This window comes from Rattus norvegicus, chromosome 18 (genome assembly GCF_021556685.1).
Source record: "Rattus norvegicus strain SHRSP/BbbUtx chromosome 18, alternate assembly SHRSP_T2T, whole genome shotgun sequence".
NCBI lineage: Eukaryota > Metazoa > Chordata > Mammalia > Rodentia > Muridae > Rattus > Rattus norvegicus.
In genome coordinates this window covers 18,255,703-18,280,170 of record NC_141551.1, presented here as the reverse complement: position 1 = coordinate 18,280,170, position 24,468 = coordinate 18,255,703, and the positions used below count along the sequence as shown (strand labels likewise).

Genomic DNA, 24,468 nt, shown 5'->3' with positions numbered 1-24,468 from the left:
AGCAACAAAAGGCACATTTCAGTACAAATGTAACTGAGATTGACAATGGGAGCTTGATGTACTAAAACTAACTGTGTTCTCTGTCCATTACATGGAAAAAGTTATGCGAGCAGTAGAAGGAAATAAAATCTCTTGAAATTGAGGATATTGCCAGGCAGATGACCCTAGAGCCACACCCCTAGGTCACCTTGTGCTGGCTGAAGCACTGGACCTGTTACAAAGCTTTGTCTTAGGCAAGTTGAATTAAGTTTCCGCTATTAAAATCTATAGACTTTTTCAAATTAGTACATTCATTTTTCTCTCCCAAGGAAAATACAAAAGATAAACTCATTTTATTTTCACTAGTTTATAGCATTATAATATCAGAATTTATCTTCACTACTATTCCTTGCATATCATTTCTCTGCATGTACGATATAATATGGTACTATGCTCTTACAATCCTTCTGTCCCCTATTTTGAGAAGTTCCATTTGTCTTGATGAGTTGAAGTGTTATATACATGTCACATTTAGGGATAGACAGCCCATAGTCTCTTATCTATCTGTCTGTCTGCCGGCCTATCTATCATCTATCTGTCTGTCTGTCTATCTATCTATCTATCTATCTATCTATCTATCTATCTATCTATCTATCTACCTTATCTATCTATCTGTGATCACTGTGGGTCTCTGCATTAATCATCTTCGGCAAAATGAAGGTTGCAGGTTCTCAGAGAAAACTTAGTATAGTTATTCTGATAAATGCATACATCATTAAACTACAACAAAGTACTTATCTTCAAAACCATAAATTAATGTACCTGTAGCATATTTAATATCAATACAGGCTAATGCATTTGAATATTGTACCCCTGCCCAAATTGAAGATTCTGTCCTATCACTATTACAGCATATGCCTCCTCTTAGTAGATATATGACCATTTTCACCAGCGATGTTCAACGTATTTAAGCTGCAAAGAGTAAGCATGTAAATAGGAAAGTCAAACTGAAAATAAGATACAGTATCTCTAAGCATAGAAGGAACATGGTATAGTTTCTGCTCCATTTGGCAGTGAACCATGCAAGCAAAATGATGTGACTCTTTTCTGAGATAGTTAGTGAGGATAGGTACGCAGTGCATCCACGTGGTGTCGTGTACACTAAGCATAGACAGGTAATGCTCTACACTGGGCACAGTCAGGTGAGGTTGAACATTGAGCGGAACCAGGTTGTGCTGTATAATGAATACTGAGGTTCTTCACAGTGAACAAAGCCAAGTAATGTACACCAGAAACAGCCAGGTTGTGATGCAAACTGGACACAGCCAGATGATTCTGTACACTGGGCACGGCCAAGGTGTTACTGTACAGTGAGTATAACCAGGTGATGCTGTGCTCTGGACAAAGTGAGACTTTGCTGTACATTAAACATAGTCAGCTGACTGTTCTTGAAATTGCAGTATAGTAAGACATTCTTTCGAGGCTGAACACATTCAAGCTATATGCATCATCTGAATTACAAGCTTTTCATGACCCATCTTGGCTATCAGCCTGGGAAGACAGAGCAAGCAAAGTTAAGACAGATGTAATGTCATAGCATAGGCCAGAAGATTCAGCTAGCTCCTAGACAGAAATCTGAGATCCTTCCGATGTTCATACAAGGGTAGCAGAAAATTGAGAGAAATGCATCAGAACCCACAGTACAGTGGTTCTTTGAATAGACTCCCCTCTTCCAAATGGACTGCCATCCAACTAGTACATGTTTAACTGTGAACTGTTCTGGATTTGTAACTAATTAAGGAAATCCCTTCTGGCATATGGATAACCATGTCTTCTTTAGCATGTATTTAGTCACAGCTATTTCTCTATAACAGAGATGGGATTTCAAAGATTATTCATTTACGTAGAATCCACTGGGTGGCTTTCTGAGCCAGGCTGTTGCTACAAGCAGTGGAAGAACAACCCCTTTCCAGAAACATTTCTTAGTTTCTTGTCAAGATGGCCATGAGCTGTATGGAACAAAATTAAGCCAAAAAGGCTAAAGACAAAGGCTTTCATATTTCCCAGTTTTGATGAACACAAATCTATGGTGTCCCGTGCTTATAGAAATCCCATACTCTGCTTTTTTTCCCCTCTCTTTCCAATTTCCTCACCATGTTTTTCCAACCTTTTCCATAATCCATGCAGACTTTCAGCACTTAAAATGACAAGTAGTCCTTTCTTTCATAGTAATCTGTTTCATTGGTAATACAGAAAGGAGCACAGGCAGAAATCAGAAACGTGGAACTTCAAAGCACACTGGTATTTTCCCAAAGTCAGTTTTGCCGGTGTTCTACACTATCTGAGGAGTTGGCTTGCCCTGTTCTTCAAGTTTATTCTACAGTCCATAGGAAACTTACACAACAATAATTTTCAAAATAAACATTGTGTTTCCCTACTATTAACCTTCTGCAAATGTCTTCTGTTAACCACACTGTCCTCTCCACACTGCTTCAACTGAGGGATTTCTTAGGCTTTTCTACCATTCCAAATCTTACCAGCCAGGCATTTTCTCTAGATACATTTTGAAATTCATAGACACTGCTGAAATGGCTCTTGTCACATTGCAGGTACACTGTCACTCTCTTATCTCATCTATTAGAGGCAGAGATTCTAACATACAGCTGGGATCTTGCAGCATTCCACACATTGAAAACTGAGCGTCATAAATATCTGATCGAAACTGAATGAAGGGAATTGAATTTGGGTCACTGAGAAAAGAGAGAAACCAAGTCAAAGAGAAGTAATTATAAAACTTGGGCCATCTGGGGTGGCTAGCTAGGACAAGGAGGAAAGTCTAAAAGGAGCCTTCAGGGGAGCCATTTAACAGACTGTTATGGTCATCCTGGTGTAAGCAGATAAACGCTCTCAGTCTAGTCAAACTGGGGCAAGAAGGGAACAAACACATTGGAAAATATTTCTAGCCATGACACAGTGCAAGCTGGAGATAAGGTGCAGAGTTCCACATGAGAGGCTGAACATGGTGACACTACAGACAAAATTTGCAGGCAATCTGTTTGCTAAAGACTGCTGGTCATGTTCATATAAAGTCTGACTATTCTTTTGATAACTGTATATTTTCATTAATTTGCTGAAAGTGTTCAGGATTCTCTTAGCAGAAGTCCAAATATCTAATCTGTATTCTTTTTTTTTAATCTTTATTAACTTGAGTATTTCTTATTTACATTTCAATTGTTATTCCCTTTCCCGGTTTCCGGGCAAACATCCCCCTCCCCCCTCCCCTTCCTTATGGCTGTTCCCCTCCCAACCCTCCCCCCATTGCCGCCCTCCCCCCAACAGTCTAGTTCACTGGGGGTTCAGTCTTAGCAGGACCCAGGGCTTCCCCTTCCACTGGTGCTCTTACTAGGATATTCATTGCTACCTATGAGGTCAGAGTCCAGGGTCAGTCCATGTATAGTCTTTAGGTAGTGGCTTAGTCCCTGGAAGCTCTGGTTGGTTGGCATTGCTGTTCATATGGGGTCTTGAGCCCCTTCAAGCTCTTCCAGTCCTTTCTCTGATTCCTTCAACGGGGTTCCCGTTCTCAGTCCAGTGGTTTGCTGCTGGCATTCGCCTATGTATTTGCTGTATTCTGGGTGTGTCTCTCAGGAGCTAATCTGTATTCTTAAGAACATCTATGCTCTATCTGGCTGCCTCAGAGCTATCAAAAACTGTAGAGAGAAAGCAAAGTCAGCACATCTTTGGCATCTCAAAAACTGCTCAGTGACCTGTTTGGACTGATTTAAGTGTAGTAGTTGAGCATAGCATGTCTATCATATAGATGATTCCCAACATGCAGTATGTAAGATAAGATGCCAACGAGTCAGCCCCCTACTGTGAACCACCTCTCAGGAACTATCCAGAATTTTCAAGAACAATTTCAGTCAATGGGTATTAGACTCCATTCATTCTGGTGGGACATCACGATACAAGCCAAAGTGGCACAGTGCTCTTCTCTTTGGACAGGTGAGTAGAAAAGAAATAGACTTCCTCAGAGGTTATGAATATAATATGCTCTTCAGGAACCCACACAAGTACACATACCCTGAATAATGTTCATCAGGTAGGACCCATCTCCTAAAGTTTCTATCATCTCTCAAAATAATGCTAACATCCGGGACCATGCCTTATCATACAAGCCTGTGGAAACATATAATATTCAACCAAAACAAAAATGAATATTCTTTGCCTTATGTGTATGGGTATGCAAGTGTGGTGTGCTTTGCTCGTACATGAATACATGATGTGTATGCATACATGCTTGCAGGGGCTGGAGGAGGATGTTTGATATTCTACTCTACCCTCTGCCTTATTCTTTTGAGATAAGGTTTCTCACTGAACCAAGTACAGGGATATACCCATATCTAATCTGTATTCCCAAGAACTTCTAGGCTGTAAGCACCAGAAATCCTTTGTCTCCAATTGGCCTCTGCCTACAGTGCTGGTGTCTAGAGGACAAATACCACATCCAGGTTTTTAGGTCACTTGTGAGATCTGCATTCAGATCCTTGTGCTTGTACAACAATGACTCTTAGCCACTGAGCCATCTCCCAAGCCCCACCAATGACTTTTGAAGTGAATAAATGAATAAATAAAAGAAGAAGTATGTTCAACAAAGGCCCAACTGTTCCACATTCTCTGAAATATTTACAATATCCTTTTTGTTTGCTTTCTATTCTGTGATTATACTATAATTACACATTTCTCTCTTCTGTTTTTTTTCTCCAAACTCTCTAATATACCCCTGCTTCCTCTCTTTCAAATTGATAGCCTATTTTAGAAATTAATTTTTGTTATATGCATATATTTATATACACAAATAATTCTAAATATATAAATACTCCCTGCTCAGTGTGTATTAAGGTTACATGAATGTATATTTTCAGGGCTGACCATTTTTTATGGGCTAGCCAATTGGTTTATTCTTTTTTGGGGAAAGACTATCTACCCTTAGCAGTCCTTAGTTGCCTACGGTTCTTTATGTAAAGGTGAGACTTCCTGAGCAAATTCCAATCCCACCTCAGCACATTCTTGGTTGTCTTCTTTTAGCTCATGTTTACTGTGTCATGTGTTAAGAGTTTATGGGTGTAACTGTTGAAGGATTAGGAGATACAATCTCAAAGCAATCTTGCTCTTCTTTATAATCTTTCTGACCCCTCTACTGCAATGTCCCCTGAGACTCAGATGTAGGATGGCTTGTAGACGTAGAACTGGACATCACAATTCTGCATTCTTTTTTTTTTCTTTTTTTTTGGAGCTGGGGACCAACTCAGGGCCCTATGCTTGCTAGGCAAGCGCTCTACCACTGAGCTAAATCCCCAACCCCTCTGCATTCTTTTTATTGGTGATAGTTTCCTATAATAGTCTCTGCCACTTACAAAGAGATGATTCCCTGATAAGGAGTAGAGACTACAATTAACTGTGAGTGTAAGGAAATATGTGTGAAAGCTGTTTGTGATTTTGCTGGTTAAGTAAGATGGTTATAATCCTTCTCCAAGATCAATTGCTTTACTACCCCTGAGTTGTTGATTAGTGTCCCTATTGTTGAAAAAATCTTAAATAAAATCGGAGAGATATTGATTACCACCAAGGTGTGTGTGGTACAACTGCATTGTTAGGGTTACAATGCCATATTAGTAATTATTGTAGTTTATAGGTGTCACAGCTAGGGAGGACTCTGGATTACATTCTTCCTTTACAAACTAGCAGGGCACCTATGGTATCATAAAAGACAGTAACCTGGCACATAGTTTTCCTGTCAGTTCTAGATCAGAGGTGTAGATCCCTGTGTCTGAAGTGCATAGTACCCTCAACAATAAGGACCTACTTTCCATTTCTGGGGGCAACTAATGGCATTAGCAATAGATTATAGTATTTGTGGAATCTCTTAAAAAACCACCAAAAACTCCAAAGAGGATTTCTTATGTCTGGTGGCTCTTGAAGGGAGCATTGTCAACCCAGGTGAGAACATTTCACTTAAACTATACATTTATATTTAGAAACATATTTACATATATTATAGCATTCTTAGACAGGACAATTGAGAGAGGAATGACAGGCTGTAAGTGGTCTGATTAGAAAATGGGAAGGAGAGAAACTCTAATTAGGATATGGGGCAGAGATAAATATAGACGGAGAAGAAGAGAGTAAATGACAGGAAATATGTTTTAAAAAGTCATATGAATATCTTACCATTGATGACCTACACTATGTTTTAAATAACTTTTCCAAAATAAATACTCTGAAAATAAGTATGACTTCTTTAAATGAGTCCTTGATTTTGTAAAATTGTGCATCATACTATCCTAGGCTCCTCTATGTCTCATATTATCAAAGACTCTATGTTTCATATTATCCTCTATCATATGTTTCCTCTATGTTTCATATTATCAAAGACTCTTTTCTTACAACAGCCAACAAACCCTGAGCCCTTTGTTTGGAGCAATAACCAGTCCCTCTTCTCTCACAGTATTTATAAAACACTTCATGATTCCAGGCAGGCCTCTTGAAAATATTTATGCAATGAACAACTAATTTTTCAAAATAGTTATGGTTATACATATTGGTCAGGGAATATCCTAAACCCCAAATAAAGTGCCTTATTTCAGTTATATGGTATGACTTTCCAATCACAGCAGCCACCTTCTTACAGAGGTACATCAAGATAAATAGAGCAATATCCATATTTTACAGTCTATAAAATTCAAATCTTGCTTAAAAAAGAGAGTTTACATGCATTTCATATACCAGCTACCAAGTTTATTTATCAACATATATTTATGCAATATGTGCATTGTAAACTTTGGACATCAGTGTTAGGGTCTGGACAAATATTTATTACCAAGTTTCAAGCAGGAGTGAGCACCTATCAAAATATTTTGTGACAGCAATTGTAGTTCATGGAGAAAGTGCCTCGGAGTACAAGCCCTCCCCTACTTTCAGACGGTGCTGTATCCTCTGGAGCCAAGCCTTCATTTCCTTCTTTAGACTGGGTTTCTGAACTTTACCCAAGATTACATTCTCATTCTTTTAACTTTATACACTGAATATGTTGATGTACTTGAAAATAATATCTAAATTTGAAATTTTCATTTATAAGAAGGTATACATGTTTGATAATGTGTGATATATATGTCTATGAAGGTTGGGTTTATTATAAAAATCAACCAGAGAAGAATATATAAACAATAATTTAGAATTATTTTAGATAAAGGACTGGAGGACTGGATCAGTGGGTTAGGGTGACCGCTGTTTCTGAAAGAACTAGGTCTTGGATCCCATCATTGCTTGCTGTTTTAGCCCAGGACTGGAGGTTGTTTCTTGGTATTCATGAGGAGCAGCTCAGAGCCATCTGTAGCTACAGATCCAGGCACTCAACATCTCTCTGATTGACATGAGTACAAACACATATTTAAAAATAAATTCATAGAAACAGTACAATAGGTAAAAAATACTTGATATTTTAAGATGAAATTATGGAATTATCTTAAAGTTATCCAAATGTTCCCCCTTGAAAGTTGGTCCAGTCTTAGGTTAAGCATATTGCTGGAACCACATCCAGGATTTAAGACTGACAAATACAGAGCTGGATGCTCACAGCCAACCACTGGATTGAGAACAGGCTCCTCTATGGAGGAGTTAGAGAAAGAATTGAAGGAGCTGAAGAGGTTTGCAAACCCATAGGAAAAAAGCAATATTAATCAATCAGACACCCCAGACGTCCCAGGGACTAAACCACCAACCAAAGACTACACATGGAGCAACTGATGGCTCGAGCAGCATATGTAGCAGAGGATGACCTTGTTGACCATCAATGGGAAGAGAGACCCTTGGTCCTGTGAAGACTCAATGCCCCAGTGTAGGGGAGTGCCAGGGTTGGGAGAAAAGAGGGAGTGGAAAGGTGGAGGAGCACCCTCATAAAGTAGGGGAGTGGGGATGAGATATGGGGTTTTCAGAGGTGAAACCAGGAAAGGGGATAACATTTCAAATGGAAATAAAGAAAGTAACCAATAAAAGGGGAAAAAAGACTGAGAGTGACTACATGGCATCAAATGAAGAGAAAATGACACTTGCCCCATATCCAGAGGTGCAGAAGAAAACCCAATTCAAGATTTCGGGAAAGGAAGTCAAATCTAAGTACAAAATATATGTGGGTATCTGGTGCTTGGGGCTTTCCATGGAGATTTCTGGCACAGCTACTTGCTTGGGTTCAGGTGATGGGGAGAGAACTCAGGCAGGGATGGGGGGACTCCTGCCACCTCCTGCTGCTGGTCCTTCTCCTTTCTGTGGCTGCCACTGCTGCTTTCAGTTGCTACACTGCGCTGAGGCAGCAGGAGACTGAGTAGCCAGCAAGGGTGCAGGGGAGCTTCTGGCAGCAATTTTGGGAAAACAGATCACTTCCGCAAGTGGTGGTATTACAGCCCTTATGAAAGAAGCTCTCAGACGACGGAATAATTCCTGTACACTTTTAATCCTCAACACGATTCTGAAATCCAGATTTTGGATGGCTCAGTGTCTGACAGCAGGTACTTCCTATTGGTTTGGCCTGAAAGCTTGAGAAGACCTCATCTATATATTCAGGGGCATGGTCCTTTTTCTATGACTGATCTTGAGCCTATGTGACTTATGGTCACTTTCTCACTTGTGGAGGAGTGGTTTGGAGGGTTTCCTCTGTGACTGGTCTGTCTTGAGCCTTTGTGACTTGTGGACACATCCTCATCTGGGGGCATTGCCTTATGGGACTGGTCTGTCTCAAACCCTTCTACAGGAGTATGTGGGGGGCTGCAGAGAGTGAGGCCTTGATCTCCTGGGAGACTGGGAATGTGCCGGCTGTTTTAGGATCTCCAGGGATTTGACCTATCTCAACCAAGAATCAGGGTACCTTTCACAGCCCTCTGCCCTATGACAATATGTATGGTGATTGTGGCTATCATACGAGAGGAAGAAATTTAGCAATTGTGAGGAATGAACAAGTTCCCGATGCATGAAGTATGCAACACCAGTGTTCTTCTCAGTCTCCTTGGGGCCTTGTCATGGAAAAACAGTGTTGTTAAGGCAAAACAAAGTAAACCAACAAGAACATAAAAACAATGGTCTTCTCTATGAGCTCATCTTTAGAATATAGAGCTTAGGGTCCTTACATTGGCCTAACCACCTAGGCATGCAGTGCAGAATATAAGACATTATAGTCTCTTGGTCACTAGCTACTCATCTCTTGGTCTAGCCCTTGAAGCCATAAGAGCAACATTAGTATGGAAATACTTTTTCATTCTCTCATAGAATACTAGATACACACAGGTCCTAGGGATGATCACAAGCAGACAATGTCAGCAGCCTCCTTAGGATGCATGGAACTAAGACTCCAGGTAAGAAGCTGATGTTGGACACATGAAACTCTCTAAGATACCAACACACCTGTTTGAATTTTATTTTGTTTTAGTTTTGTTGCTATTCTGTTGTTTTACATAGAAGACATTTTGTCAGAATAAGTCAGAGCAAAATATTAAACTAATGAAATCACAACAATGAATATAGATTAATGCCAGTCATTTGATAACATACCGGACAAAGGTTATCCAGAATACAGCAGCCATGAGTATTGTGTACTTTGTACATGAGACTAGAATTCTACTCCTGGGCTCTTCACCAGCTATTTTCTAGAAGCTGTCAAGGAATGCAATTACTATAATAAACAGACAGTTTAATAAAACAGCCCAACCTTGAGGGTTTGGGGATGTCAGATCAGTGAATAGAAAGAAAAAGTAGGTATACTGAGTCCCTGCATGAATAATGATTAGCAATATTCATTAATATGATCAGGAGTTACTAGAAATTCTCTTTACCCCCACAGCAAGAGGTGAGGTTGTGAGGAATATGGTGTAATCTCATGAATGTATCATAGATTTAGTTCATAATACTGGGTTTACTGTGGGAACTCCCAGGCTGACACAAAGCTGAGGACTTCTTGACACCAGTGAAGAAGGTAGCAAGTAGTAGCAGGACTGCCTGCTGAGGCTGTGGTGTTCTGGTTCTTTGTGAGTACAGTTGGACCCAAACAGGAAGACCTTAAATTTAACGAATTCCTTATTACTATAAACAAAGTATATATTATTATATACACTGAGATTTATATCATTTAATCATCCTGATCATCAGTGAAATATGGCATATTAATACTATTTTAAATTGGAAAGCTGAGGTTTCAATAACTATTTTTTCTTGATCTCTCTCTCTCTCACATACACACACACACACACATACACACACATACACACACATACATACACATACACACACACAATCCAAAACAAACAAACAAACAAAATACCCACAACTACACACACCCCATACGCCCAGGAAAAGACAGACCGAAAGACAGATAAATGAATGCACAGGCCTAAATGAGGAAGAAAAGAGACAGAGAGAGAGAGAGAGAGAGAGAGAGAGAGAGAAGAGAAGAGAAGAGAAAGGGAGGGAGAGAGGGAGGAAGGAAGGAAGGAAGGAAGGAAGAAAGAAAGAAAGAAAGAAAGAAAGAAAGAAAGAAAGAAAGAAAGAAGAAAGGGAAGAAGAAGGGAGAGACAGTAAGGCACAGGGAGAGTTAGAGAGAATGGGAGTTGAAATGTGGCTATGTTTGAACTGTGAAGAACTGAGTTGAAATCCCTAGCACTGTGTAAAAGCCAGCTACATCTAAAATATCAGTGTTACTGGTGTGGAGACAGATATTCTATGGTTATACAGCTAACAAGTCTAGCCAACTAATGTAGTCTAGATTCAGTGTGACACTCTATCTAAAATCATTAGAACCAAAGAGAAAAATATTTTGAGTGGAAACCTGGTTTTCTATTGGAATATGTTGGGAAGGCATATTTGTACAACACACACACACACACACACACACACACACACACATACCAAACAAAGATACCACACAAGGATACAAAACCCACATAAGCAGGGAATGACAGACAGACAGACAGAAATACAGATGAATGGATAGATGGACAAATATAAGGAATGAAGAAAGAAAGGGGGAAGAGGAGAGGGAGGGAGGAAGAGAGTAAGGGAGAGGGATAGTTAGGGAAGGAGGAGGATAGAAGGAAGGAATAAAGGAAGGAGGAAGTAAGAAAGGGAGAGAAGGAAGGGATGAAGGAAGGAAGGAAGGAAGGAAAGAAGGATGCAAGGAAGGAAAGAGTCACAAGCCATATTAAAATGCACAGAGACCGACTACAGTAGTGATTCCAGAGGCATATATTGTACCTAATCCTAATTCACTCAGCAGAAAAATGAGGGTAGCTGTGATCTCTGAAATTTTGTTAGGGTGTGTGCTGTGGGGTTTTATTTTTTTGAATACTGAAAGAAAAATAATATCGTTAGAATTTTACTTAACAGAGTGCTACACATGGGAAATACCTTAATGAATCTTTTTTCTCTTAGCATTTTTTTTACTTTGAAAGAGATATATGAAGGCAGACATGTGTAATCTTAATGAATAAATGATTAATGGAATGCTAGATCCTTTAACAGGTAGCTTCAGGAAGGACTCTGACTCAGAGGAACTCTACTGCATCATGCTGTCATTGGATTTTCAACCTTAGTTTTAGCTGTAGTGACCCTAAGAAAAGAAATGTCTAATGACGAGATTCCATAAATACAAGCTCGGTGAAGCAGCTTTGTGCATAGCAAATTTGTTCAGTCCAGTTATTATGGTGTCCAGTTCTAACATGTATTGAGCTCTCCTTAATTTCATATCAAAATGAAAATATACTGTAAGGTTTTCTGCTTTTTCAACATTATCAGCTCTACTTATTATAAATAAGCATAAAAAAGTTATGGAAACTAGTTCAAAAACTTAACTTTTGGCAGTGTAGAAAAAAACAGGACATGCAGAAGATCCCATTAATTTTAGCACTCTGAATGCCAAGGCAGGTGCATGGTGCACATCTAATGCTTCCTGGGCTACTTAAAGACTGAGATCCTCCCTCGCTCCCACCCCGAAATAAAACCTTAAACTAAAAGTTGTAGTTGGCTGTGAAAGTCAAAAGGCTAGAAGAGGAGGCTGGAGCAAAGTAAGAAGGGACATGAAGGGCATCCAAGTCTCATGCCTGAACCAGAGCCTTCACACCAAATCCAGGCTAACGATCTGGTCTGCTATATCATCCCTTCCCAGCCACTTTATAAGTATTGATATCTATGGCTTTCATTCTAAAGTTAAGGACAGCAACAATTAAAGGAAATACATATTTCTTTTCTGCTGCTGTGATAAAATACCCTGACAGTAGCAACTTAAAGAATGGTTTACTTTGGCTCACAATTTGAGGGCATCCGTCATGCAGGGAGGGCATAGTGGCTGATGACTGAGGTAGATGGCCACATTCATCATCATCAGAAGGCTAAAAGTGGTGAGCGCTCACACTCAGCTAAGTTGCCCCTTCTATTCAATCTAAGATCCTGGACCACGAAATGGCACCCCTCACAGTTAATGTGGGCCTAATCATGTTAATTAAGCTAACTTAAATAATCTCTCAGGCGTACTCAGTGCTTTGGCTGCTAGGTGATTTTATATATTCTTTAAAGCTGACAAAATTAAGCATCGGGAATGATCTGGGGGAAAGTTGACTACTCTTTGTAGAACATCAGATTCTGTATGTGGGGGATATTTGTAAAGTATGATGAAGACTCAGCTGTTGGTGGCAATCACTGAAGAGTGAGGACTATGAAGAAGTCCAGATGGTGGCATAGTTAAGTGGTACAAGATCTTAGCCTTGGTGCCATAAGCAGCAGCTCTCTCAAATGTAAATGTGTAATCTAAGTCCAAACACTGATTTACCTCTCTGTCAGACATGCACAGATCTTGCGGTCCATAAAGAATCCAAGACTGACTAATAGAGAACGAACCTAGTATCTATATGTGTGATATCCTGCTCCTCTGTGCAAGGAGACAAGGAGAGAGAGAGAGAGAGAGAGAGAGAGAGAGAGAGAGAGAGAGAGAGAGAGAGAGAGATCACATGTATGTAAAGAATCTTATCACCTAAGCAATAAACTTAAAGTCATATAAATGATGGTTAGAGATTTCCCTCACCAGAGAGTACTTGCCCTAGTAAGGATTAATATAAGAGTTAATATAACAAGCCTGGGTGAGTAAGTTGTAACACATTCTATCTGTTGGCATTGAATTAAATCTGGACCAAAACATCAGTCTATGTCCCAAGGGAAAAAGGAGTGGTGGCCCAGCTCAAAAATTGGCTCTGTTTAATTCAGAGGTCATGACATCCTTTCCACAAAGTAACCTGGACACCAGCATCTTCCTTGATAGAGTGTGCAATGTTTTGAATTTATATGTTTTAATTCCCTCAAAAGGAATACCAGTCTTGATGCGTATATTTTGTGGGAGATTCTGATCTGCTTTCTGATGACAAGGCATAATGAGATGACTCATTCAGAAGACTGTGAGGTCACACTGTGTGCTAACCTTTTATCCATTTCCCTTTCCTACAGGTATGGACATCTAGGAGAAGGTGCCCTTCATACCAAGTTAATCTCAGTTCTTGCTTATCTTCCAATGAGCACACAAGATTCACAAACCTCAGGTTTTCAAGCCTTGTCCAAATTCTGTTACTTTAACTGCAAACTCTTCTCTTTGCCAAATGAGGATTTTAAGCATAACAATACAGAGATGAATATGCTGAGTGGAATTTAAAAAAAAAACACAAGTAGTAGGCAAGCTCCTTTGTTGCTCAGAAATAAACTCTAAATTAAATTGCACCCTCCCTCTGTGACCACTTCACTGTTCTTGCACTCAGGTCAGTAGGTCACACTTGAAATAGTGGCACATAAAATCAGAGATGCTATCAATACCTTGATTATTCAAAAGACTCAGCTCTATGGTACCACGGGGTAGTAAATGTAGCTAGCTTGCTACATGGCATTTAGATATATGTTCATAGTCTACATTCACCAAAGCCTCTGGAGGCAGCATAGAGGCCAGTAAATATGACTTTGAAAATGAACAATACTAGTTAGTTAATTGTTATTTTACAAGTCACAACAATATATAAAAAATGTGAAGAAAATAGAATGACTGTTCTTATAAAGACAATGTGTGGAATTAAATAAAGCTAGTTCATCATAAGATTGTCTTGGCTTTGAGGAAGCTCTCTAATCATGAGTAAGGAAAAAGTAAGGATCTGAATACTTTATTCATTACCTGTTGCATGCAATTATGAGCATATGTTTCACCATGTCACTGAAGATGGGAATTAGAGGTGCTAAGAAGATGCTCAGATATAATGTGATTGTTATACAAGCAAGAAAACTTAAGTTTGGATACATAAAAGTTAGGTATGGTGGCAGTATGGACCTCCTATCCCAGTGCCAGAGATGTAAACATGCTAAATTACCTGGGGCATGCTGGATAGCCAGGATAACAAACTGGTGTACTTCAAGTTCAGAGTACTAGTCTGTGTCTAAAGTCTGAAGTGATTATGGAAGATATCTGACCTTGACTCTGGCCTCCATAAAGTGTTGAACATATTTACACACATACATACATATAAATATGCATAAGCATACAAACATGTACATACACACAGAGAGAGATAGGAGAGATAGGAGAGATAGATAGATGGATAGATAGATAGATAGATAGATAGATAGATAGATAGATAGATAGATAGATAGATAGATAGATAGAGGCATGGAGATGGAGAGGGAGGAGAGGGAGAGAGAGGGGGGAAAGGGACAGAGAGAGAGAGGGAGAGAGTGAAAGAGGGAGAGAGGAAGAGGGGGAGAGGAGGAGAGAGAGGAGAGAGGGAGAAAAGGAGCATATAGACATAAGATGAAGGAAATCACTTAGAAGCTAAGGAGAATGCTCCCCTCTCTCTACTTTGCATGATTCTCTCTCCTCTTGTGATATTCCCTTTGCTTTTGCAGTGGTCATTGCCTCTATACCTGCCTGGTGAAGTTCCAGGAAGTTCACCTTCTGACTCATTCTTTCTCACACTCTACTAGCTGGTCAGTCATCTAGCTCAAAGAAAAGGAAAATCCAGGAACCAACATCCTCATTCCTGGTCTTCAGAAAGATTTAAATACAAAGCAAGAAACTCAAGATCAGTGGGTCCAGTAGGCATTTTATTTTTGGGGTGTTAGAAACTTTCTTAATTTATAATTCTCTAGTTTACTCATCTTAGAGGTTGGGTTTGGAAAAATGAAAATAATTCAACAACAAACTTGAGAAAAATCTCTGTTTAAATTTCAGCAACACCTTCACTATGTAGAAGTACTGTGTAGGATACAATAGACAGTGGATAGTTAAAGAATTTTGCATATCATGAAGATATTTGCCTTAAGAGACATGATAAAAGTGTGGCCACGGAACTAATTCCAAAGATTGTAAGACTAGATCTGCCCCTACCTAGATATTCTGTAGTCTCCATGATCTCCCTTTTTTTGCTGCTTTATATTACAGTAGAATATACATGCACTTGCTAGATAGTGATGCTGGAATTGATCTACCTTTGTACAGTGTTGAGAACAACCACCTGGTCACTGCAAATGAGTGTGGAAGCTATGCTAGAACCACTAGTGAAAGGTTTATTTGATTATTTTGGTCTCAGGCTGAAGCTCAAGAAGATGGAATTTTTTTGACACCTGTAAGACTGCACTTGTGTTATTAACCTCCGTGTGTCCTAGTATCCTCATCTGTGGAAAGTGAGTGATGATAGAGCACCACTTCAATAGTACAGTTGCAAACATTAAAGGAGATACTTGCTCTACTTTGATTAAAACAGAATCTGGAAGAGTATATGGGAAGTGGTGACTGCTAACTATTCATGAACAGAAAGAGGTTCTATCACCAAATTACTATTGTTATATGATTACATTATATTGTATTATATTTTACTATTATTGCATATCATGTATCACATATCACATAAATCCTATCTCACATCACATATCAAATCATATAGCTTGAACCATGTATCACATATCATGTGTCATGAATAACATATTACATATTATATAGCAGATAACATATATCATACATTATAAATCATATATCATATATCATCATGTATCAACCATATGTCGTAACAACACATCAATCATATATCATAAACATCAATTTAAAATCATATACAATATATCATATCATGTATCATATACCATATATCACACTTCATATATCATATCATGGATTATAAATCATATATCTTTATCATATTATATCATAATTATATTATGTATGATGTTACATATATATTATTTTAAACAATCATCTTGATTATTAATAATCATATGTATTATTATTGGTATTATGTTTATTTTGCGTTTCCTTTCTAGACAGGATTTTATGTGTGTGAGTGAGTGCATGTGTGTGTGTGTGTGTGTGTGTGTGTTTGTGTGTGTGTGTGTGTGTGTGTGTGTGTGTGTGTGCTGTCCTTGAAATTACAGATAAGCCTGCCTCTGCCTCCTAAATGCTTGGATTAAAGGCACATGCCTCTACCACCTTACTTAATTATTTAAGTATACCTATAGCAACACCAGGTTTTGGTCTTCCCATGTTTACAACTTGCATAACCACCCAACTTCACTGATTACAAGCCTTCCTTCCTATGTTCCTTTTCACTTATGGCATATTTCATTATATAGGGATCATCTTTCCCAGGATGAAAGCCAGGATGTGTTCATTGTTTTTGCTGCACTTTTTGACATAACTTCTTTCAACAAAGTGGATACACATTATTTTCTTTAAATTCTCCCATAGATGCTGCCAATCATCTACTGTTCAGAAGGAATAGTCCTTTGTTGGGAGCACAGTAGCTTTATGGAGCTATCTAGGAAGACACGCTATTTCAACTCAGAACTTGTCTTGGAATTGCTTATAATGTCAGTTCCATCACAGTCACCTTTACTTCTTCATCGTTTTGCTGTTGTTGTTGTGTCTACATAAAGCTCAAACTGGAATTTCTAAAACTGAATCAGGCCCAGGATAAAAACTAGTAACCTGTAGCAAGATTCAATTCTCATCCACCCAGCCTCCAAAAGGGAAATACTTTCAGAAAGTAGATGCCTAGAAATGTTTAAGTAAATACTTTAATATCCATTTCAATGTAGGCCTAAGAGTTTTACCCACTCCCTCATTTGATCTGATGTGCATAAGGCAGAATGTTCTAATACACTAATTCTAGCACAATGTATTTCCCCTAAATCTACCATTACTATAATCAGATATTTTTCTTTTGTGCAATTGGTCTTAACTTTCTGAGTCCAACAACAGAGATAGCTGGATCAATCGGAATGCCTTGAGAACCCAGCACAACACAATATACCAAGCAGATTCTCACAGTGAGATGTGCTCATGGCAAGGTCTAGGAAAATGATTCTCTGGGTGGAAGAGCTAATGTTAGTCTTGTGACAAGTCTTTCCAAAGTGCACCTCACCAAGCTATAGCATGCCCCGCTGTCCTTACAGTCAAATCTTCATGTGGGGCTCAAAGCTGAGCAACTGAGAGTAACTGAAATAGAAGTCTGTCCTTAATAGAAATTCTAGAATACGTAGAAGCACTTAGTCTGACTCAGAGCAATAGTTCCTAAAACTCTCGTGTACACTGTCAATACAAACAAGATTATTGGATTATTGTTGATGGATATAAGCAGTAATTAGAAAACAGATATGGAGAAGGCCTATGAAATCAGAATGGAAATTATTTTAGCAAGGAGGGACACTGAGGAACGAAGCAACTTTCTCCAGTTACCATGCCCTCCGTCTCCTCTCTTCTCTTAGCAGCCATCCTCTCTTCAACTTCCCTCTCCCATTACTCTCCTTCCTGTCGCTCTATCTCTTCTCTCTCTTGCCCTGCTCCACTTGCCTCCTTCTGTTACCATCTTACCTTTCTTTCCTCATATTCCTCTCCTGGCTTCCCTCTTGTTCTATCTCTCTTTCTTTTATATTGTTCTGCTCCCCCATCTCTCTGGGTGTGGGTCGTCTTCATTCTCTGTGTGTCACATGCAGGCATGAAGAGTACACAGGGAATGTTGTGTCTCTTGATCAATAGATTTACTACACAGAGTTACATATTCTTCCTAGTCTTTTTCATTTTAATTTTATTGTCATATTTATTTTATCTTGTTCACATGTCAGTCTGTGGATTGCCTGTGTGCCTACCACCCACTGAAATCAGAATAGGGCAACAGATTTCCCGAAACTGGAGTTATGGACATTTGTGGGCAACCATGTATGTGGAACAAATCAAACTAGGCTCATCTGCCATAAAAAGTGCTCATAACCGTCGAGTAATCACCATAGCCTTTGTTTTTTATTATATATATATATACATACATATATACACATATATATGTAATCACACATTTTATATTTCTTTATATTTATAATTTGTAAATGTATATATTTATTATAATTCATAATAAAATGTAATTATTTACAATTACACATTTTATATTTATAAAATTTTATTTTATAAACATAATTTCATGCTCAACAGAGCTTGAAGAGGAAGTAGTGCATCTATTCATTCATTCATTCATTTATTCATCTATTTATTTATTTATTCAAGAAATTATTGTGTCTATGTACAATAGTCACACCAACTTTCCTAGCTGCTTGAAAAACTGGAGCAAAAGGATCATTAGTTAAAATCTAGCTTAAACTATATAGGGAGAGACTCTACCTAGAAACCAACGATAAATATAAGAATCTAACCATAACATCAAATCAACAATAACAGCAAGAAAAAATATTTTGGATACTAATCAGAAGGAGGTTCAGTGATAAACACAATGCCATGAATCCTGCTCCTAGGGAGATGACGTGTACCATGAAGAAGAGGCATGTTAAACAATATACTGTGGAATGCATTGAGAAATAGGGTAGGCAGGGTGGAGAGAGGCCCAGATCTGCATCAAAGCTATGCAAGCCATTCCTACAAAGTTGATAGCAGAGGAAAAAAAATGAGAAATCGGACTGGAAACAGGAACAGGTTCTGAGGAGGTACCCACTGTCCACAATTACTTTTAATACCCTCATTCTATGAAAAGACTGCTTGTTTGCACTTTTTCTTTCTTTCCTTTATGATTTTTTTTCTCTCAAGAAATCCCGTGCCTCTTGAAATGTGAAATAGGTGAAAGAAAATACAGTTCGGGACCATTAATTGTGCTTTCTTATTGAGTATATAAATTTGATGTCAAACGGGCCTGGTGGAATGGTATATATTTATTTCAAAAATATCATTTCTTTGAGGCATTGCTGCATCATCCTATTGATTTAGGGATTGGGGTGATTGTGTCTGATGCTTTTATGAAAGGCAGGCTATTAACAAACTAAATTGAAAAACTAGTGAATCTGACTTTTAGGGTCCAATCCAGCAGGCTGCCTGTCTAAGGCTTAAATGGGAAAAAAACTGTAAAAAGACTTATTTTAATGCATCAGACTCTTCATGGCAATCCATAAACCTTATTGGCTATGGAGAAAAAAAAAGTCTACAAGATAGAATTTTCATGCTTGGGCAGTAATCTCCCCCTTGTTTCTTCTCCATCCATTGCAACATTCATCTTGTGAGTTCAGAAGCTGACTCTCTTTGACCTTGTTGGACATTAGGATTAAAATCCTGTGTAAGACAAAGTAGCTTGGAGAGACTCAAAGGAGCTCAAAGGAGACAAAGTATCTTTGAAGGATGCAGAATTGAAGCTCTTGGTGTGAAGGTAAAAGATTAAACATACTATGGAGACTAGATATTCTTAGATTTTTAACAAGTTCACACTTGTGTTTTACAGGGAAAAAAGAAAAATCAACAAGGTACAGATAAAAAAAGACAAGTTGACCCTTGGCCTCTTTTGCAGTGCCCAATGAGGTCCCAGAGCTGTTTTCCATCTGCCTAGTTAACTTCTTTTAATCCTGACTCCCTACAACCCATGCCCCATGGAAGATGGTCCAGGAGAACACTTGAGACAAATCTGGAATCTTTAGTCCAGCAAACTGGCTCAATGCAATGAACCTACAAGAAATGTATCTGGCTTGATACATTTTGATACATTTTGTCAGAAATGAAGGAATTCTGACATTCTTTCTCCCTCCTGCTGTGCTGATAGAGCTTATCTTGTGGCTGTGTTTCTCCATTAGTAAGTGGCCTTGGCACCTTCTACAGTACTGATATAGCTGAAAGGCAGGTGCTTGCATGTAAGGCAGTCTGACAGTGGACACCTCAATTGTGGGGAAAAAATTCTACAGCATAATATTCTTTTGATGACAAAGCAAAACCTAAGTTACTGAATTATGTTTTAAAATGTTTATTCTTCAAGCATGCAGAGGTACCCTAATATTTGTGTTCATGTGGATCGTGTTACCTAGTAAACACGCTGAAGCTAGAAAACAGTATTCAGAATTCTAGTTTCCATTCTTTGACTTCTACAGGATAGCTTCAGTGATGGAGAGCAGACGTGCCCAGCTGTGGCCTTCAGTGACTAAGAGCTTGGAGCATGTCAGAGGTAAAGAAATGAATCAAGGCTTAAGGGCCGGCCGAGTTTTCTGGTTGAGTTTACATTATGTTTTGTTTAGGTCCCAGTTTGGGTCTTGTTATAGCTTAAAAGACAAGCTGTAGGTCCAGGAGACCAGCTAAGCCAAAATTACCCTTTCAAATGAGCTTCACTACAAGAGACAGCTTTCCATTCATGGGTTTGTGATTGTCTCTGTAAGCAGGCAGGAATTGGGAGAGACTCCAAGACAATCATGCCATATGCAGCATGATAGGGCCTTGAGTGGAAGAAAGAAACTTCCCATTAAATACCCAGAACGAAGTTATTTTTGATCTTTACAAGATTTTAGAGACATTGGTCAGCCTTGGTCCATAAGCTGAACTCGCTTGCTTGCTAAGGGACCAAAAGGCTGTAAGTAGGATCCTTAAGTACCTTTAACAGAAGGGAGAGGGGCCACAGGACTACCCAGCACAGCACGTTTTCTGACGAGCTTTCTACCTCACAGATGCAGCAACACAAGAGTATGTCTTGAGTTCTTCAATGGCATAAGAGACAGCTCAAGAGCTTGAAGTAAAAATCGCAGTACACTTTTCTGTTGGCACTACCTGTGGCTCAGCCTCATTCAATAGACCTCTCTCTTCTGTCTCTTTCTCAATACCCTTCCTTCCCTTTGTTTGCGTCCTTACTTCCCTTCTCTTTCCCTTTCTCCCTGCAGCCCCGTCCCCTGCCTTTCCTATATTTACACTTTACCAAGTGACTGCTGGAAACAGGCCTCTGTGAAAACTGTTTCCAAGGCCGCTTGAATACTTTTCCCTTCTGTGAGGAAAGTGCCATTTCGAAGACTGGCATGGAGACTGCAGAGCCCTCCTCTGGAAACTCACTCTCAGCTGCCTCCTCCCTGTTTCCAACTCCCTGGAACTTGGTTGAGCTTGGCCTTCCCTGCTGTGTGCAACACGGGTCCCCTCTGTACTTCTGCTCTGTGATGAGAAAGACATGTTAGCCCGTTACCCTGGTTTTTAGCTATACTTCCTTTAAAAAAAAAGCCTTTCTAAATTCCACATTTTCCCTTGTGGAATTTTTATCATATTGCTTCTCCCTCCCTCCTCCTGTCTGTTCTTTTTCCTTTCTTCCTGTTAAGACTCCCACTCCTTTCCCTTTGCAGGAATTTAAAAGGACTGCTCCAACTAGACAAAAAGAAATCCAGTTTCTATGCACAGACAGCCTTCAGACTGATGGTCCCATTACATTAGCATACAATAAAAGCCAGCAGGGGGTGAGTTGGCATGCTGTTATCTTGGGTCTCTGTGCCCCAGGGAGGCTGAGAAGGTTCCCAGTGCACAGCTCTTCTCTCTGGTAATGAGGCAATTGTACACTCTGGTGACAGTTCCTTGGCCTCGATGGGAGCTGCAGCTTTTGTGGCAGAGCAATGAAGTAAAGGTAGGTGTCATGTGATCTCAGAGTTTCTGCTTTCCTTAGCTTCTTTTTCGCTCTCCAGTTGGCCTAGGGGTTTCATGAAATTCCTCAGCTTTTGCCCTGTGTCATAAGTTAGAGAGTGTTCTGGTGGGAGGCATTGTTTCTCAACCTGTCCTATTACAATGTGGAAGCAGTAACTCAGACATACAGGCCCCACCTGTTGTTGCATCCTGCATGACAAAGACGGTACGGTTATTTTCCTCCTCTTCCTGTGAGAAAACACAGTGCCATCCCATCCCAACTTAAGCCAGGACTCTAACACCAAGCTTTGAGGGTCACCCATATTATCTCTGCTTCCCGAATGGAATCAACAGGACCTGTAGCTGGACTCTGCCATCATCTCTACAATGAGTATGTTTAGTCATTCACCATAACCCTCTGTGTTACCACGGCCTGTAGGAGGCAAGAGTTTTGTTTAAATCTGTGAGAAAATGATAAAGGAGAGCTAAGGCCTAGCACACACAAACACACATATGCTCATATGCATACACACACACATACATGCACATACATGCATTCACATGAACACACAAACACACACAGGGAGACAACTCATTCCCCTGAGCCAATTAGTTCTTGCTGAATATTCACTGTTAAAGCCTAGGGAAGAGAGAGTAGGAGTGGGGGTGCTCTGTCTCTTTAAGATGCAGATGCCCTCACTTTCTCATAGGAGGGAATGAGAAGGAGTAAGTAGCATAGGGGCTTACAGAAACAGAAGGAGACTCTAACCTCCACCTAGTGAGGACAGCTGATAAGCAGGTACCCCTGTGACACAGCAGCTCAGCTGTCCTCTGCTCCACATTTGGCACTCCTCTCTCCCTTCTCTCCTGTCCACTCTCCTGTAAATCCCTCCTCCCCAGATAGAAGCAGACACCCTCAGATACAGGCAGAGTCTTTCAGTCTCTTGCTTCCCAAAAGCTTCTGGAAGCTAGATTACAAAATACTGTCTAATGTGCTGTTAAAGCTCCCCACTGGGTCAACTCTTAATGAGTAGAAAGACTGTTTAAATAGGAGCTGTAAGGATGTGCTTGGACAGATGTGGACCAGGTCTCTGGGGGGTGTTGAAGGAAAGGTAGGGAGCTCCTATTCTCATATAATCTCAAAAAAAAAGATAATGTTGTGTTTTCCCAGCTGGTTTGTTCTCTTAAATGGATCAAATAAAAATCTCCAAACCCCTGTGAGCCTAAGGATTCCTTGGCCTGGGGATGGTGATTTCTTATGGTCACAAATTATTCCTCAAGATAATTTAAAAATCATTTTCCTGTGACTCTTTCCTTACCAACATTGCTTCAGGCTTCTCCAGGTCTTCTCATATCCAGGAAAATGGCCCTGGTTTCTTTTCTTATCCAGGTTCTCACCCCCACAGCAGCAGTCTACAGTATTGCTAGATCAGTGTTCTCTGGATTTTGCTAGAGATTTCTACCATCTTTAAAAACTGTTTGACAGCCTCTATATCCATGAATACAAACCACATGCAGATGCCCTCACTTTCTCATAGGAGGGAATGAGAAAGAGTAAGTAGCTTAGTAAGTGTTCTTAATCACTCAAGAACAAGCCCTGCACAAGTACCACTTCCACCTCAAGCCTCTTGATTCTTCCCTAGGTGCTTCATAAAATATATCTGGTAGGGTTCCCAGACTGTGCATTTGGCATATGATAACATTTTTTTTTTAATTTCAGCACTTCATATTTAGAAAAGGAACCTATGACACAAGTAACAAAAACCAGATGGTACTGGACAGACAAGTTTCACGATCACTTTACCTAATATTTATTGTGATTCTAAGTATAATTCATCAGCTTTAAGATGAAGATGGGAATCCACTCACTGTCCCAATATGCATATATATCCATATTCTAGGGTAAATGCGTGTATCGGTACAGTGCAGTTGCCCATCTCAGTAAGAGCTTGAAGCACAGCTTTGATTATTATTCATCTCCATGCTCTACCTAACTTAGACAACACACCCATGAAAGCTAAGCTTATACTTCACTCACTCCATGGGAGCGTTTCTGACGATAATGACTTTGATTTTTTCAAAATGTTTTTTTATTTATTTCATTATATTTTAGATAAGTATGTGTGCTTTGTGTGTACACACACACACACACACACACACACACACACACACACACACATATATATGTAACACTTATGTTCCTGGTAGTCTTAGAGGCCAGATGAGAACATAGGAACCCTTGAAGCTAGAGTAGGAAATGATTCTAAGCTACCAAGTGCATTCAAGCAATCTAACCCAAATTCCCTGGATTTGTAAACAGTGATCTTCACTTACTAAATCATTTCTCCAACCACTTTTGAAATACTCTTATTCTCTTAAAATATTTCACAGCTAGTTACCATATAAAGTTAATTATTCTCCATGGACATGGAACCTGTACATAGAGCAGGAAGAGTAGTGCTGTCCTCTTCTCCATCTTCCTTCCCCTACCTTTCCTGTCCAAATGCATTTTCTAGGTATTACTTTATAAAGCA

At 39.4% G+C, this 24,468-nt stretch overlaps 1 long non-coding RNA gene across 1 annotated transcript in view; it reads left to right on the top strand.

Moving 5' to 3' along the window:
• The first annotated feature begins 9,166 nt into the window (after window positions 1-9,166).
• Window positions 9,167-24,468, top strand: part of LOC147999697 (uncharacterized) — a 35,770-nt gene continuing 20,468 nt past the window's right edge. Inside the window, exon 1 of the long non-coding RNA XR_015643114.1 lies at window positions 9,167-9,380. This is a non-coding gene — a long non-coding RNA (uncharacterized LOC147999697). The remainder of the gene's footprint in view (window positions 9,381-24,468) is intronic.